Genomic DNA, 17668 nt, shown 5'->3' on the forward strand with positions numbered 1-17668 from the left:
GCAGAGCCATCCACTCTGACTCTTGTCCATGTACAGACCAAATGTGGATGACCCCTTCGCAGAGGTTTAGAGACAGGCGATTGTGATAGGACCCGGAGCGCTTTTGTGGGGAGAGGGGGACTTTAATGTAGTCTTAGATCCTAAGACTCACATATCTAGCAAATCCTGACACCCACACCCGCAAAACTGCATCTGATAATGATTTACAATGGCCTCTTTGATCTTTGGTGCTCATGACACGCACTGGGGGCACATGTACAGCAGACACATCACATCGTCAAGAATTGACTACTGGTTGACAAAACAAAATATTAATACCTGGACTACCGGTGTCATGCACCTGCTACAAACATTGACTGACCATGCACCAGTTTTGATGGAGATGTGCCGACCGGAGTGTGGAGCACGCGCATTCATGTGGCACCTCCCAGCTGGGGTTTTGCAGGACCAAGTGTTTAGAGAGAAAATTAGATCAGCTATTGTGGAATACTTTGAGGATAATGAATGCTCAGTATCATCACAGTCCACCCCATGGGAGGCCTTCAAAACTGTGATAAGGTGAGTATGTTTAGCGAAACAGGAGAGAGTGCTGCATGTGCTGAGTGGTGACCTTATGCGCTTAAGGAAGAGATCCGTGCATTAGAGCTTCAGAATTTTACAGATTGCACTGCACCCACACTAGCATCTACCCTGGCAAGTTTGCTGAATAGGAGAAAGCAGTGCACAGGGAAACCCACTAGCTGGGTAAAAGACCAGGGCTAGGCAATGTGGTGAGGGTGATAAGTACATTTGCCAATTTTCTACCCAAGTACTGAGCAAGCAATTATATAGTCGAGCTACAGGATGACCAATCTGAGTATGTGGGTACTGAGGCCATACAGAGAGAGATGACCACCTTTTTCTCTACCATTTACACGACCATGCAGACCACTCCTGCTCCAGACCTCACCTTCTATTTTGATTCAGTGCAGTTGCTTGAGAAGACCCACCGGCGATGCCTAGACGAGCCCTTTTCAGTGGTCCAGGTCATTAGTGCAATACCTGGAGACAAGTCCCCTAGCCTAGACAGCCTCAAAGCTACCTTCTATAAAGAGCATGCCTGCATCCTTGCCGATCATTTCCTCACAATGTAAGAAGAATCCCTCACTTCTCAAATTCTTACCCTCTCCCTGATTGAGGTACTGATCATGATGAGACATAAACTCAACAAGAACCCCTGGTGCTGTGAATCCTACCATCCCTTATCCATGATTAACATGGATAATAAAATTCATGCAAAGCTGATAGCCTCACAACTGCCCCGATTTGGTTGCTTACTGTGCACCCAGATCAGTTGGGATTTGTTACCAGGTTGTCAACCACCCATAACCCGTGCACCGTCTTTGCCCTAGCCAACAGTATTGATCCTGCCCATAGAGCGGCTGCAATTTTTTTGGTTGCCACTAAGGAGTTCCATTTCCTTGAATGGCTATATCTCTCTGCCCTATTAGCACGCCATGGGATGTGCCCCACGTTTACAAGGTTAATTGGTCTCCTATACCAAGCCCGCTTATGGATCAATGGGACAATAACTCCTCCCTTTCCAATGTCAAGAGGCACTGAACAAGGGTGCCATGATCACCCATATTATTTGCCATAGCCACAGAGCCTCTCATGACTCGATTGCATCAGCACCACTCTGTAGATAAGCAACCTCTTTTTGGCATGTTAACCCCATTTTTGGCCTGTTTGTCCTTGTGTTTGACTGTGTCACTGGGATCCTGCTAACCGGGACCCCAGTGCTTATGCTCTCTCTCCTCTAAATTTTGTCACTGCATACTGGTAACCCAGTATTTCACCCAAAATTGGCACACTGGTCACCCCTTATAACTCCCTATTCTATGATACCTAGGTACCCAGGGCATTGGGGTTCCAGGGGATCCCTATGAGCTGCAACATTTCTTTTGCCACCCATAGGGAGCCAATGCACAGGCTTCTACAGGACTGCCATTAAAGCCTGTGTGAAATGGTGCATGCACACTTTCACCGCCATTTACACTGCACAAAGTCACTTATAAGTCACCTATATGTCAGGCCCTCCAGCCCTGAAGGCTAGGCGCAGAGCACCTGTGTGTGAGTGCAACCCTGCACTAGCACAGGTGCCCACACGTCATACAGGGCCATTTTCCCAGACCTCCTGAGTGCAGGGACCCCATTATACTAGTGCACTGGACATCGGTCAATACCCATGTCCACCTTCACAATGGTAACTCCCAATATTGTCATGTAAGGTATCTAACATGTTGGAATTATACCTCAATGCTGATTCTAGCATTGGTTGTATGATTCCATGCACGCTGGGGGCTCCACAGTGGACCCCAAGTACTGCCATACCAGCCTTCTAAGGCTTTCCAGGCAGCCCTAGCTGCTGCCACCTCACAGACAGGTCTCTGCCCTCCTGTTGCTCCAGCAGCTCAAAGGCAGAAACAAAGGATTTCCTTTGGGAGAGAGGTGTTACACCCTCTCCCTTTGGAAATATGTGTTACAGGTATGGGAGGGGTAGCCTCCCACAGCCTCTGGAAATGCTTTGAATGGCACAGACGGTGCCCTCCTTGCATAATCCAGTCTACACCAGTTCAGGGACCCCCAGTCCCTGCTTTGGTGCAAAACTGGACAAAGGAAAGGGGAGTGACCACTCCCCTGTCCATCACAACCCCAGGGGTGGTGCTCGGAGCTCCTCCAGAGTGTCCCTGGGTTTTGTATTTGTATTTTAGTATTTATAAAGTGCATTCCGGCCCTGGCAACAAAGCGCTGAGTAAGTGATAAAAAAAAAAAATGAACTAAGGGGAAGAAGTAAGTTACTGAGGTAAAAGCCAAGTTTTTACTAACCTCCTGAAAGTCAGGAAGTTTTGTTCCTTCTTTATAGTCAGGGGGAGCGTATTCCAGTACTTGGCCGCAGCAACAGAAAAAGCTTTATCCCCCCATCTAGCCCTACGAGTTCGAAGAACATGGATCATGTGGGCTCCTGTTGATCTGAGTTGCCGGCTCGGCGTGTACCAACATAGCCTTGAGGACAAGTATTCAGATCCACAGCCATGCACAGACTTATACGTTAGACATAGAGTATTAAACATAATGCGTTTTGCGCCCGGTATCCAATGCAATTGTTTCAGGCTATTCCTAGCTGAAGCCGAGCAATGGAGATCTAATATGAAGCGGGCAGCTGTGTTTTGAATCTGTGGGAGCTTCCTAAGTGAAGAATTGTCCAGATTGAGCAACAAGGCATTACAGTAATCTAATCTTGAAATTACTAATGCCAAGATGACTGTGATTCTCAGCTCCATTTGCAAGTAAGGGAAGATTTTTCTCAACGTTTTCAAAATCCAGAAACTAGACTTAGTGATGGAGTTCATTTGAGGCTTAAAAGAAAGACAATTGTCAAAAAAAACTCACAAGTTTCTGGTGGCGGTAATAGGGGAAGGAAGCTCACCACACTCCGGAGGCCACCAGTGTGAATTCCACAACTCCTTGCTGGATCTCATCTCATCATTTTTGTCACCACTCAGCTTTAGCCATTCAGCTTAAGTCCCTCCAACTGTTGACCTCTCGCATACAATTATGAAAACGATCTGCCACTTCCTCCCAATTTTTAGAAACTGGAAGGATCAATTGAGTATCATCAGCATAGGAGATGGGCATGAAGCCAAACGAACAAATCAGTCTGGCTAGAGGAGCGACATACAGATTGAATAAGGTGGGGCTGAGTGAGGAGCCTTTTGGAACACCACATGGCAGATAATACGCTGGTGCCCTAAAATCACCCCAACTCACCGTAATAGGTCTTTCTCTAAAAAAGGATTCCAAAATCTTCAATGCTATATCGATAATCCCTGCTTGATAGAGACGAGGTACCATAATCTGAGGTGAGATAGTATCAAAAGCAGCAGATAGGTCCAATAGGACTAGTATGGCTCCTTGCCCCTCATCCACGAATAGTGTCTGAAGTGGTAATTTTGCAATCTTGGATTCCAAGTTGGCAGGGCACTCTGGGAGCATCTGAGTGGCTAGTGCCAGCAGGTGACGCCAGAACCCTCCCCTGATAGGTGCTTACCTGTTTAGCTGACCAATCCCCCTTTCAGGGCTATTTAGGGTCTCTCTCTTGGGTGGTTCTTCAGATTCGGATTGCAAGACTCAAGCAGGAATCCTCTGCATCCTTTACTTCACCTTCTTACCGACTGAACTGCATCTGGACTCTCCAGGAACACTACAAACTGCAACAAAGAAGCAAAGATGACTTCTGCAACATTGTACCTTCAGCTCCTGCCAGCAACTGCATCTGTTTCCAGGCTGTGCATCCTCCGAGGACTGTCTGTCTACAACCTGCATCAGAAGAATGAAGGAATCTCCCTTGAAGTGAAGGAGTCACTTCCCTGCTTCAGCAGGCACCTCTTTGCAGCGACAACCGGTGGCTTCGGTCCTTTCTCCTGACAAAGTGTGTGGATCCAGCATCACACGTGGTGGACTGAAGTGGTCCTGATGTCCAGTCGTCCAATTTTGGTGGAGGTAAGGGCTTGCCTCCCCACGCAGGACAGCACCCCTGCGCACTGTGTGATTTGAAGTTGCCAAGGCATGTGTGCGACCTTCCACGAAGTTCTTTGTGCATAGCACAGCTCGGCTCCCAGCACTCCTTCCTGCGATGCACAGATTCCTGAGTGGTTCTCTAGCAGCGTGGGATCCATTTTTACCTTCCTTGTCTCCTGTGCTGTGGGACTCCTGTGCGCTCTGCCTGGTCTTCTGTGGGCTCTCTGGACTGTTAGGAGCCCCCTCTGACTCTCCTTCCTGGGTAGAGTCGACCTGGTCTTCCCTGGTCCGGGGCAGCGCCATTTACCGATAACCGCGAGCTTTGCGTTTACCAGGACTTGTTGGCGGAATCCAGCAACGCAAACCAGACTGCAATTATTCATCCGGCGTGGGACATCATCCGCACCAACCAGGAACCTGCATCCATCTTCTTGGGTACAGTACTGACTGTTGTTCTTCACTGGCGGTTCTTCTTTTGCACCTTTATCTGGGTTAGCAGGGGCTCCTGTTCTTCTTGGACTCTTCAGTGCTTCTTGGACTTGGTCCCCTTCTTCCACAGGTCTTCATGTCCATGAATCCATCATTGGTGTCTTGCGGAGTCTTCTGGGTCTTGCATTATCTTCTTAATTGTTTTCTTGTGTGTTCTAGGAAAGTTCCTGTTATTTCCTCCTACTTCCTTGGGCTCTGGGAGGGTTCTATTACTTACCTTTGGTGTAGGTGGGAAACCGACATTTGTATTCCATTTTTTAAGTATATGGTTTGTGTTCCCCCAGACCCATTTCTAACTACTGTGATTTTCAATATTTGCACTGTTTTCTAACTGTTTACTTACCTGTCTTTGGATACTAGTGTACATATTGTGTATTTTACTTACCTCTGTAGGGAATATAGTCTCCATGGTATTTTTGGCAAGCGTGTCACTAAAATAAAGTACCTTTATTTTTGTACCACTGAGTATTTTCTTTCATATGTGTAAGTACTGTATGACTGTAGTGATATTGCATGAGCTTTGCATGTCTTCTAGTTAGGCCTTGGCTGCTCATCCACACTACCACTAGAGAGCCTGGCTTCTAGAAACTGACTACTTACACTAATAAGGGATAACTGGACCTGGTGTAAGGTGTAAGTACCTATGGTACCCAGTGCAAACCAGGCCAGCCTCCTACACACTCCCATCGGGCCTGGCATTCACACCTCATAGAATTCTAGTATCCATGTATGCAGAGGATGTCACCAGTGATGTCATCTGTGATGTCACTGACCACGTCATGAGTGATGTAATATGTGAGGTCATAAGCAGTGCACAGTGGGGGTAAAAGCTATAGTTAGCTCAGGTCACTATAACTGCTAAATTGTTATGGTTTGTGTGTGTAAAATATGAGCCGAACTATAATTTGTTTTTTTCAGTGAATTTCTAAACAAAGTTTTAATTCTATCTCCTAACTATAAACTCCCTGTAACTTTAGTTTTTTTAGTAAATTTTAACTTTTCTTAATGCTGTTCCCTAACTATAACATCCCTGTAACCTTTGGTTTTCAGTGAATTTCGTTTTAAACAAAATATAAATTGCACTACTAATTCACCCATATGTTCAGTTTAGTGATGTACATTTTCACAAGTTTATAAATACATTTTATTAACACATTTATTCTTATTGTACCTTTTAAAAGTAAAAATTATCAAATCAAGGTGAAGTAATTATGTAGTCTTTCTATAAATGCAATACAGCAAGTTTTTCTCTTGTTGTAAGCATTTTATTGATCTGCGCATCCCTCTCGAATTTGAGAAGGGAGCCCATATGAATACTCTATGTCTACTTGTTTCTGTGATGTATTCACGGTAGATCCACAGATTCATCAAAACATGAAACAAATTGTAAGTATTATGTGCAGGGCCCTCAAATTTTATCCTTGACATCAGAGAAACTGTACCCATAAACACATTGATATTTGGAAGCCTAGCGCGTTTTACAACACACATTTATTGTATACGGTCGGCAAAATTACAGATCTACTGCAATGCAAGGAACACACCCAAACCTCAATGTCAGACTAGAAACAGTAAGGCCCTCATTATAAGATTGGCGGCAAATGCCGCCTACCGACAAGGTGACGGCCACCAACATACCGTTGCCGTGGCTACCGACCATCCATGGAATTATGACTGTAGCCGGAATCCCGCCAAAAGGCAGGTAGAATTCTGGCTACGGTCATGGCTGCGGATGGCGGTAAGGTGGTGGTGCTGCTGCCAGCAACAGCACCACGTCAGCAAAACACCACCTACCGTATCATGTTCCATGATACGGCCTGGTGGTGTTTTGCTGGTGGACACTGCTGCTGGCAGCAGCGCCGCACCCCGTCTCCTGCCGGAGGTCCCCCTGAAAGCAGGTAAGTCGGGTTCTCCGGCTGGAGAGGGGGGTTGGGGGGGGGGTTGTGTGCATGTGTGGGAGTGTGTGTGACTGTGTTGAATGTGTGCATGCATGTGTAATGCATGTGTGCATGAGTGGGTGTGTGTGTATGTGCATGTTCTGTTGTGTGATTGCATGTGTGCCTGGATGTATGTTCGTGAGTGTTGCTGTGAGTGTGTATGAATGTATGCATGCGTGGGTGAATGTGTGTATTTGTGTGTGTATGTATGTGCGTGTATATGTGTATATATGTAGGGGGGTAGACTCTGGGGAGAGGTAGCGGGACGGGGGACCCCTATCAGTACCAGGAAAGGAATTCCCTGGCACTGATAGTGCCTACCCCCATGGTTTCCATGGGGGTACAGAAACCACGGAAACCATGGAGGTGGGCGGGGTCAAAATGCCATGGGCGGCCTAGTAGCAGCCGCCGGACTGGAGACTGTAGTCTCCAGCCCGGCACTCGTTACCGCCGTGGCGATCGGTGTTTTAACTTGGTGGTTTGGCCAAAGCCAAACCGCCAATGTCATAATAGAGGAGGTATGTACCGCCAGTCTGTTGGTGCTAATACCTCCACTATCACACCGACCCCCTAAGTCCTCACTCAGGCACATTGCAAGCCACATTCTATATCAGTTATTTGGCTTTCACATCTCTCTGGAGAAGGCTAAAAACCTCAGCTCCATTGTTTTTTGTCTTTCCTCCAAAAGAACACAGTTTCAAAAATGAAGATGTCTTCTTTTGAAAATAGAAGACAGAGGAAACTGCACGATGACTTGCCACATCTCAAGATGGCCTCTGAGATGTGGAAACATTTCTCAATCCCATCAGGAGAAAAAAAGGTTGTTGCTAAAATTGTGCAAAGCAGTATAAGCATCAAAAACTTTAAAGAGGAAAGGGCAAGAAATAGTCGCATGACACATCCTTCATGTGCTAACATCTCAAAACCATACATACAAGGTGGTGCATGATTGCAAGCCGAACCATCTGTGGGACCCTTACCACCCGACCAGATGATCACCACCCCTGCTGTTTCACAGAAATTACCGGACATGGTCACTCATTGTGGCAGGTGCCATATGCCAGTGAGACTAAAAATATCACCTTTTGCTGACTTCATGGATGCTGCCAACAACCACACCTGTTTTTGTTTTCTCCTCAAAGTTCCACATTATGTTCCTCTTTAAAGCTGAATCCAGTTGCTTCTTCCAAGTTGCCTCTCCTTACTCCTTTCACTTTTGCTCCAAAATATGGGTATCTCAGTGGATGTGTGAGTGGCTGAATGGGTGTATCAGTTGCCTATGGGTATGTGAGTGGCTGTTTGGGTCTTTGAGTGGGTGCTTAAGTGGGTGTGTGACTGAGTGGGTGTGTCTGAGAGGGGGTGTGCGAGTGTATGACCGGGTGTGTGAATGGCTCTGAGTGGGTGTGAGAGTGGCTGCATGGTGTTTGCATGGATGTCTGAATGGCTATGTAGGTGTGTTGGTAGCTGTGTGATTGACTGTAAGGGTGTGTTAGTGGAGATGTAAATGTCTATGTGGATGTGTCAGTGGGTGTGTGATTGGCTGTATGGGTCTAAGAGTAGGTCTGTAAGTGGCTGTGTGTACATGTGTAAATGGGTGTGTGAGTGACTCTATAGCAGTGTGAGTGGGGTTTTGAGTAGCTGTGTGGGTGTGTCAGTAGCTGTGTGAGTGACTTTATGGGTGTGTATGTAAATGTCTGTGTGAGTGTCTCTGAGTGGGTGTGAGAGTGGCTGTATGGTGTTTGTGTGGATGTCTGAATGGCTATGTGGGTGTGTCGCTAGCTGTGTGACTGACTGTATGGGTGTATTAGTGAGGATGTAAATGTGTGTGGGTTAGTATGTAAGTGGGTGTGTGATTAGCTGTGGGGGCTGTGTGTGAGTGTGAGAGTGGTTGTATGGGTATTTGAGTAAGTATATGAGTGGCTTTGTGGGTGTGTCAGCAGCTGTGTGAGTAATTGAATAACTGCGCAAGTGGGAAGGTAAATTTCTGTGTGTGTGTGTAAATGGGCGTGAGTGGGTTTGTGGGTGTGTGAGTGTGTCGGTCTGTGAGTGGGTATGAGAGTGGCTCTGTGGGTGAGTGGGTGTCTGAGTAGGTTTGTGACTGTTAGTTGGCGTGTGAGTACCTGTATGGGTGTGTCTGTGAGGGTGTGCATGTGTGGGTAGATGTGTGAGTTTATGTATGGGTTTGCAAGTGAGTATCTGAATGACTGTGGGGGTATGTGAGAAATGTCAGTAGAGGTATGTGAGTGAGTACATGAGTGGCTATATGGGACTGTAAGTGAGTGTCTGACTGTAAGTGGGTTACGAATGTTTTAATTGTTGTCAGGAACAGCTTCACAATATAATGTCATACAATAACTAGAAAAACTAATTTGTAAATCACATTATTTCAATGGATGGCACCAGTCATCTCTATAAAAAAGAAAAAAAAAAACTAATAAGAATTAGTATTACAATTTACAAAATGGTATATAACTTAGAAATTTTAACAATGCATAACTTTATAAGACCGATATACATCACTACACGTTTCCCATGCTCTGATGCTATGCTATAATAAAAATAAAGATTACATTTTCCCTTTTTTTGGTGTTCTCAGACTTTATACGTATACAGCATCAATGTTCTTCAGCATAAAGAATCATCCTTGAACAGTAGGAGAAAAATCATATATACTGTATAAAAAAAACGCAACTGCACAGTATGTCACTGCAAATAAGCAACACTGCATATTGCACACATTACAATTTTTAAATAATCATCTACTTATCTATACTTCTAGTATTAATCCAAGGAAACAAATGCTGAAAATGAGAACTTCATCATTAGAAGTGCTACTGTAGCACTACTAGGTATAAAAGGCACACCAGCATAGGTAAAGCCTTGTAAGGACATCACCCTTGGTAGGCCACACGATGACATGAACCCTGATAAGATATCTACAATAACTAGATTATTCTACTTTTACAACTGTCATCCTCCTAAGAATTTTGGTTTTAAAAACAAAAGATAGGAATTTGGTAACTTCTAAGGCAATCATTGTCTGAATTTAAGGTTCCTCTCATTGCAGTATGTCTATCCACTTCTACCTTTTAGATCAACAGAATAATGACCAGACCTAATACTAACCCCCTTCATGAAAAATTATAGCAATTGTAGTGAATGTTTTACATTTGTCCTGTTTTAAAGTTAGTAATCCCAGTATCTAATCTGCCATCTGTTCTGCATCGCTGTAGCATTAAAATGATTTACCTCCCAGTTCTCGCTACACATAAAGTTGACAGAACATCTATTCAACAATTTGACATACATTATTATGTGTAGATTTTCTCACTAATCTCTCAGAAGTCACACTTTTGGAATAAGGTAAGGTTAAATAAATAAAACACTCCACTTCTTCACATTCAAAGTGCCAGAAGTACCTAAGTCCAAATAAGTCATTACAGGTATCTCCTCTTCTTCTAAAACAGCAAACATAATTAAAAAACCCTCTGTATCCTCTTGAATACTGTGAGTAAACTGTACAGATCCACTGCATATATCTACAGTGTTTTGAATTACTGATGAAGAATATATTTTCATTCTGTCACTATGCAGACAGTTCAACTAACCACATAGAGCAGAACACAATACCTTCTGCTGTTTATTCTGAATTGCATCTACAACTCAAGGTAATGCAAACAATACGTTTACCACAACATTAGCGTAGCAATTCATATCAGAGGGGTTTGATAACCAACAATAACTCTCTCGTTTACATTTTTTGTTTCTTAACAACTTCCTTCTTCTTTCATTTTCTTCCTTGCAACACCATCACTACACTCCCTTAAAACTTTCCACTTACAACAGATGGAATGTTTCTCAAACTGGATACTGTCCTAAATGTCAAGCATACAGGCTTCTTAATTGTTTTATTCTTTAACACCACACAAGTCTGGTTTACTCTGCTCTCATCAGATGCAACTAGATAAAAACTAGGCAATGTCCTAACTCGAGACAAAGCTACATATGACATACCTTCCTTAAACACACAGTACTACTAATATCAATAAATGCTGCATCTAAACTTAGAGAAACTGGAAACTGTGTCCATTGAAAATAGAAATCTTTCACAAGCAAAAACGTGCAGTACATTATCCAATTTGCTTTGCGATGTCAATCTGATCAAATTTAATCACAAAGTATTCGACTTCATTCCTATTAGGAACATATTAAAATCAACGCCTTTACCCATAGCACCATTAACAAAACGTTCTTCAACATTTAGATTTCAGCACAAAATTACCCTACAGTTTTTGCATAGACTTAAATACTTAAATATTTCTTTATTTCTGCAGTTTGTGAAGCAGGTTTTTCTAATGAATCCAGTTTGCTAGTAACTTTTCATTTAGACATAAAGTGACACCCTAGTTTTCCATTACTGTATTGTCTTCAGTAGGAAAATGTCTTATGTCTTCAGTCCCAGCAATTAATTGTTGAAAGATGTACACTCCTCCAATGTAGGTATTCGGCACACAATACGTTTACCACCTTGTATAACACTGAACATTAGTTCTGCTCATGTCTTCATTGTTGAATAAAGTTTTTTAAGAAGACGACACAACCTTCCTTCTTTTGAAAGAACACCTTCTATAATATCTTTCAAAATATTACCATATTCAGTATCAGTTGTTTGCTGCATTAATTCTTTGTATTCCTAGTTCCATCATGCAGCAGTGTTTCAACACAGGCTGACCCTTCAAAGATGCAGTAAGTTGATGTCCATCTCCAAAAACAATAAACTGTGTTCCTCCACAATAGGACATCATAATCTGTTCTTATAACCTTTTGAAGCATTCTCAAATGCACAAAGGCAAACATTAAGTTTGAGACCATGCTCTCATCAATGATTAAAGGTTTCAACTTTAACATTCTTGACTCTTCATGACAAGCCACACCAGATATTTTTGGTATTCCAGTTTGCTGTCATGTTGCGCAGGCAGCATGAAAAGTTAGTGTAAAGTAATACCTTTGGTACTGTGTGCAACTAATTCAGTAGATGCTGTAACCACACATGATAAATTGCAATCTGTAGTCTTCTGTAGAAAAGCAGTAAAAACTTGTATTAAGAAACGTTTACCAGTACCAACTTGACTGCTGACATACAACAGTATAGGTTTAAATGTTATTGTCATGAAGTAATCCATGATGAGAACAGCGGTTGAGAGAGAACATGGCAGACAGCTAGGAAGCAGGCTGCGGGAGGTCCTCGCAGGCTCAGCGTGATGCGCGGTTTGAAATTTAGCAGACATGATGAAGAATAATCCTAGTTAAGTTTATTCGCTTACCGCTTTTCTTTTTAGACGAGGGGGTCCGTGGGGAGCCGCAATGCAGAGAGCATACAGGAGAGATCGGCCGGAGTGCGCGTCGAGAGAGTACAGAAGGGAGAGCAGCCAAGCGTGCGGTGCCCGTTCTGTGGATTCAGACAGCAAGTGGCATCCGAGGCACGCTGACGTCATCTAGTGTTGCCCGGCGCGCTGGAAGCCATTTGCTTCCAGCGCGTCTTCGGAGGAGGACGTGAAAGGTGAGTCCTCTCCGTTTTTGGGGGGTGGGGGGGGGGGGTGAAAACAGACACGGTGGGAAAGGAAAGGGTTTTTCCTTTCCCCCTGTGCCTGTTTTCACAAGATTCCTGCTCTCGTGGAGCAGGAATCTCCACTAGCCACCAGGGATTTTCTTTTTTGGTAATTTTGGGGGCGACCCCTTGGGCAAGGGTCGCCCCCCCCGGGGGCAATTTTTATTTGTATTTCGCCCCCCCCCCTGGGGGCAGATCCGCCGATTTTTCGGCGGATCTGCCCCGGGGGGGGGCGAAAACCACTAGACACCAGGGATATGTTTATTTATGTGTGTTTTGGGGGCAACCCCTTGGGCAAGGGTCGCCCCCCCCGGGGGCAATTTTTATTTGTATTTCGCCCCCCCCTGGGGACAGATCCGCCGATTTTTTGGCGGATCTGCCCCCGGGGGGGGGCGAAAACCACTAGACACCAGGGATATTGTTATTTATGTGTATTTTGGGGGCGACCCCTTGGGCAAGGGTCGCCCCCCCCCCGGGGGCAATTTTTTTTTGTATTTCGGCCCCCCCCCACTCCCCGGGGCAGATCTGCCAATTTTTGGGCTGATCTGCCCCCAGGGGGGGGTGAAAACCACTAGACACCAGGGATTTTGTTTTTATTGTTTATTTTGGGGGCAACTCCTTTTTTCTTTTTCGCCCCCCCCCCCCCGATGGCAGACCAGCCATTTTTTGGACGATCTGGCCCGGGGGGGGTGGAAGCACACTACGCGCCAGGGATTGTGTTGTGTGTGTGGTGTGTGTTTGGGGGCACCCCTTGGGCAACGATCGCCCCCCTAAGGTGGGGAAAATTTGTATTGGCCATCTCTGCCCGTAATTTTGTAGGCCCATCTGCCCCCAAGGAGGGCAGAAACCACCAATACGGCAGGGATTTTTTTGTTTTGTTTTGTGTTGTGCTGGGGGTGCCCCCTTTGGGAAGGGTCGCCCCCTGAAAGGGGGCACAGAGGTGTTGCCCATTTCTGCCCCCCTTGGGGGCAGATTGGCCAATTTTTTTACGCCCATCTACCCCCGAGGGGGGCAGGATCCACTTAGGTACCAGGGACAACTTCTAAGTTCTTGGTGGTGGGGTGTTTGTCAACTGGCAAAGTATTTGGATTTGTGATTATAACAATTTATTTCTTCTTTTTCTTCTAGTTCAACGCTTTTGCTTCCTTTGCTGTGGATCTTTGCGGTTTTGGCAGTAGTTGTCCTGTGGTTTGCATAGTTGCATGTTTTAGGTAAGTGAAAGCAATTTACTCCAAAGGAGTATTGTTGACATGTTTGTAGGTGGTGTACTAAATGCAGTATTGTGTGTTTGACATTGTCCTTAGATTTGAGCACAGTGATGTTTGTGTTGTCATATGTCTAATTTGCTTTTTTCTTTTTTCTTTTTAGTGGGATATCATTGGTGATTGCTGTCTGTGCAGAGTAGTTGCTTGGTGAATAGCCATTTCAGGCAACTGAGTGGTATAGTTTTTTGTAGTAAATAACTCTTTGTGATAAAGCTACACTTTGTTTATTACTTATTTTAGTGCTAGTTGTTGTTGGCAATCCATTTGTTGTTAGGATCATGGCTAGCCGCAAAGTGACCGCTCAGCAGGTTGTTCGCATGCTCTTTGAGTCGTCTTCAGACCATGATTACGACACTGACTCTGCATCTGAGGCAGAGGAGGAAGCAGGAGATTCTGGAAGTGAGTTTTCTGTCCGAGAGTATTCTTCTGATGAGGAAGTTACTCTCAGTGCAGATGAAGGGCCTGTGTTAGAGGAGGACATTGATGTGCCAAGAGTGCAGCAGCCTGGGGCTGCAGGGTTTCCCATTGGAAGACCTGACACCTGGATTGCCCCAAACATGGAGCAGCCACAGTTACCTGCATTTACTGGTCTCCCAGGGTGTAGAGTTAATACGGAAAACTTTCTGCCTGTCCATTTCTTTCACTTGTTTATGGACGATGTATTTTTGGAAGAGATTGTGGAGCAGACAAATGTGTATGCAGAGCAATATTTGCGGGACAACGCTGCCAGACTTAAGCCTCAGTCTAGAGCTACTCATTGGGTTCCCACATATCTGGAAGAGATGAAAAGGTTTTTAGGTTTGTCTTTTTTGATGGGGTTGATCAGGAAGCCGTCACTGGCTTCTTATTGGTTCTTATTGGTGATGGCAACTGCTATATTTCCTGCAACTATGACACGTAATCGGTATTTGCTTCTTCTTCCTATGCTGCATTTTGTAGACAATGCTTTAGCCTTGCCACGAGATCACCCTGATTGTGACCGCCTTTTTAAGATTAGGCCTGTCCTTGATCATTTTGTGGATCGGTTTTCAGAGGTCTATGTTCCAGGCAAAGAGATAAGTGTGGACGAGTCTTTGGTCCTTTTCAAGGGGCGTTTAGTTTTTAAGCAGTACATTCCTAGTAAGAGAGCACGGTATGGGATTAAATTGTATCTGCTGTCAGAAAGCAGTACAGGATATGTGTATAATTTCCGGGTCTACACTGGTAGGGATTCCAGTATTGACTCTCCTGGTTGTCCGGCCACTTTTGGAGTTAGCGAAAAAATTGTGTGGGAACTTGCTAGACGGCTGTTTAACAAAGGTCACCATTTGTACGTAGATAATTTCTACACTGGAGTGCAGTTGTTCAAGGAGTTGTTTAGGGTGGACACTGTTGCTTGTGGCACAATCCGTTCTAACCGGAAAGGCTATCCAAGGGAGCTTGTCTGTAAAAAACTTGAGAGGGGACAGTGCAGTGCCTTGCGAAATAATGAGCTGCTAGCTCTGAAATTTTCAGACAGGAGGGATGTGTACATGCTATCGACCATCCATGATGAGAGTACTTCCCCTGTGGCTGTTTGGGGTCAGGTTGCGGAAGTGCGCAAACCTGCGTGCATTTTGGACTACAATAGGCGCATGGGTGGTGTTGATAGAGTAGATCAGAGGTTAGAACCGTACACTGCTCTTCGTAAGTCATATGTGTGGTATAAAAAGTTGGCCCTACATTTATTTCATTTGGCAACTTTTAATGCCTTTATTGTATACAAGGATTGTTCACCCGAGTCAAGGATGACATTTGTTAAATTTCAGGAGTCGGTGATAGAAAGCCTTATTGTGGTGGAACCAGCAAGAGTTCCTAGAGTAGAAGTGGTGGAGGATGTGGCTAGATTGAAAGATCGGCACTTTCCAGATCACATTCCTCCCACTCCCAAAAAAGACATGCCCACAAAGAAATGTAGAGTATGTGCCCGGAGATCAATCCGGAGGGAGAGCCGGATGTACTGCCCCGAATGCCCTTCAAAGCCTGGGCTGTGTGTGCCCAGCTGTTTTAGAAGTTACCACACAAGGAAAAACTTTTGGGAAATACCGTGAGCGTAAGCTGTCTGTTTTATATTTTCATATGTTTCACGGTTGGCATCTGTCGTGTATTTAGTTAGAGCTTTTGTGATTGTAGTTTTGTGCTTATTTTATAATTAGTAGTTTCTTTGTTGTTTATAAATAAAAAAAAGTGATTGCGGTGTGCGTGGGGTGGCGCTTGGCTGGCGGTGTGCGTGGGGTGGCGCTTGGCTGGCGGTGTGCGTGGGGTGGCGCATGGCTGGCGATGTGCTTTGGGTGGCACTTGGCTGGCAGTGTGCTTGGGGTGGCGCTTAGCTGGCGGTGTGCGTGGGGTGGCGCTTGGCTGGCGGTGTGCTTGGGGTGGCGCTTGGCTGGCGGTGTGCTTGGGGTGGCGCTTGGCTGGCGGTGTGCGTGGGGTGGCGCTTGGCTGGCGGTGTGCTTGGGGTGGCGCTTGGCTGGCGGTGTGCTTGGGGTGGCGCTTGGCTGGCGGTGTGCGTGGGGTGGCGCTTGGCTGGCGGTGTGCTTGGGGTGGCGCTTGGCTGGCAGTGTGCGTGGGGTGGCGCTTGGCTGGCAGTGTGCGTGGGGTGGCGCTTGGCTGGCGGTGTGCGTGGGGTGGCGCTTGGCTGGCGGTGTGCTTGGGGTGGCGCTTGGCTGGCGGTGTGCTTGGGGTGGCACTTGGCTGGCGGTGTGCGTGGGGTGGCGCTTGGCTGGTGGTGTGCGTGGGGTGGCGCTTGGCTGGCGGTGTGCGTGGGGTGGCGCTTGGCTGGCGGTGTGCTTGGGGTGGCGCTTGGCTGGCGGTGTGCTTGGGGTGGCGCTTGGCTGGCGGTGTGCGTGGGGTGGTGTGCGTGGGGTGGCGCTTGGCTGGCGGTGTGCGTGGGGTGGCGCTTGGCTGGCGGTGCCAGCCAAACGGCAGTCCACACTCCCATCAGCTGGTGTGATTCTTGTATCAGGCATGTGGGCGTATGTAAGTGATGGGCCCTTGAGTGGCGCGGTCTGTCGATGTGAGTGTTGTAATGTGCTGGGCCCGTGGCTGGCGGTGTGAATGGTCTTGTGCGTGTCATGTATGAAAGGTGTGTGAATGGACTGTAAAGCGGTTGGTGCCTTGTCGCAGCTTTACAGCTCACGAGCTGTGAGTCATTTGTTCACTTTTTTGCCTTTCAGTTATTAGCAGTGCATTTCATTTTTGTGAAATCTCTTGTTAATAAAATTTGATCCACTGAACCATCACTCACCCTCGTGCCAAATCCAACCAGTATGTGTTGTAAAAAATGACAAAACCTGCTCCGCTGTAATCAGGCGTCGCAGCACACCTGTGACACGCTAGGTGCCTCGGGTGGGACCCCGATGATGAAGCATGCCACCAACTTGGTTGGTGGGTGAGGGGTCTTCTTCACATAACCTAAGTGTGTTTCTTTTCACAATTTTAGTGTTTGGCACATCACGGACGTATGTGCACACATCAAAGTGATATATTCCAAAAATACCTGTGTTTGGGGGGGAGGGCCCACCTATGTTTTTGGTCCTGGGTGCGGCCTTCATGTAGGGAAACCTACAAAACCCAGAAACTTTTTTAAACTAGGCACCCCAAGGAGTCCAGGGAGGTGTGGCTTGCGTGGCTCCCCCAACATTTTCTTACCCAGACTCCTCAGTAAACCTCAAAATTTGCATAAAAAAGCATATTTTCCTGATTTTTCTTAGTAGGATCACCGCTCCAGCACAAAATTCCTACTCCCCAGTTTTCCCCTCAGTCTCCCAAGTAAAATGACACCTCACTTA

Source organism: Pleurodeles waltl, chromosome 6 (assembly GCF_031143425.1).
Source record: "Pleurodeles waltl isolate 20211129_DDA chromosome 6, aPleWal1.hap1.20221129, whole genome shotgun sequence".
NCBI classification, from domain to species: domain Eukaryota; kingdom Metazoa; phylum Chordata; class Amphibia; order Caudata; family Salamandridae; genus Pleurodeles; species Pleurodeles waltl.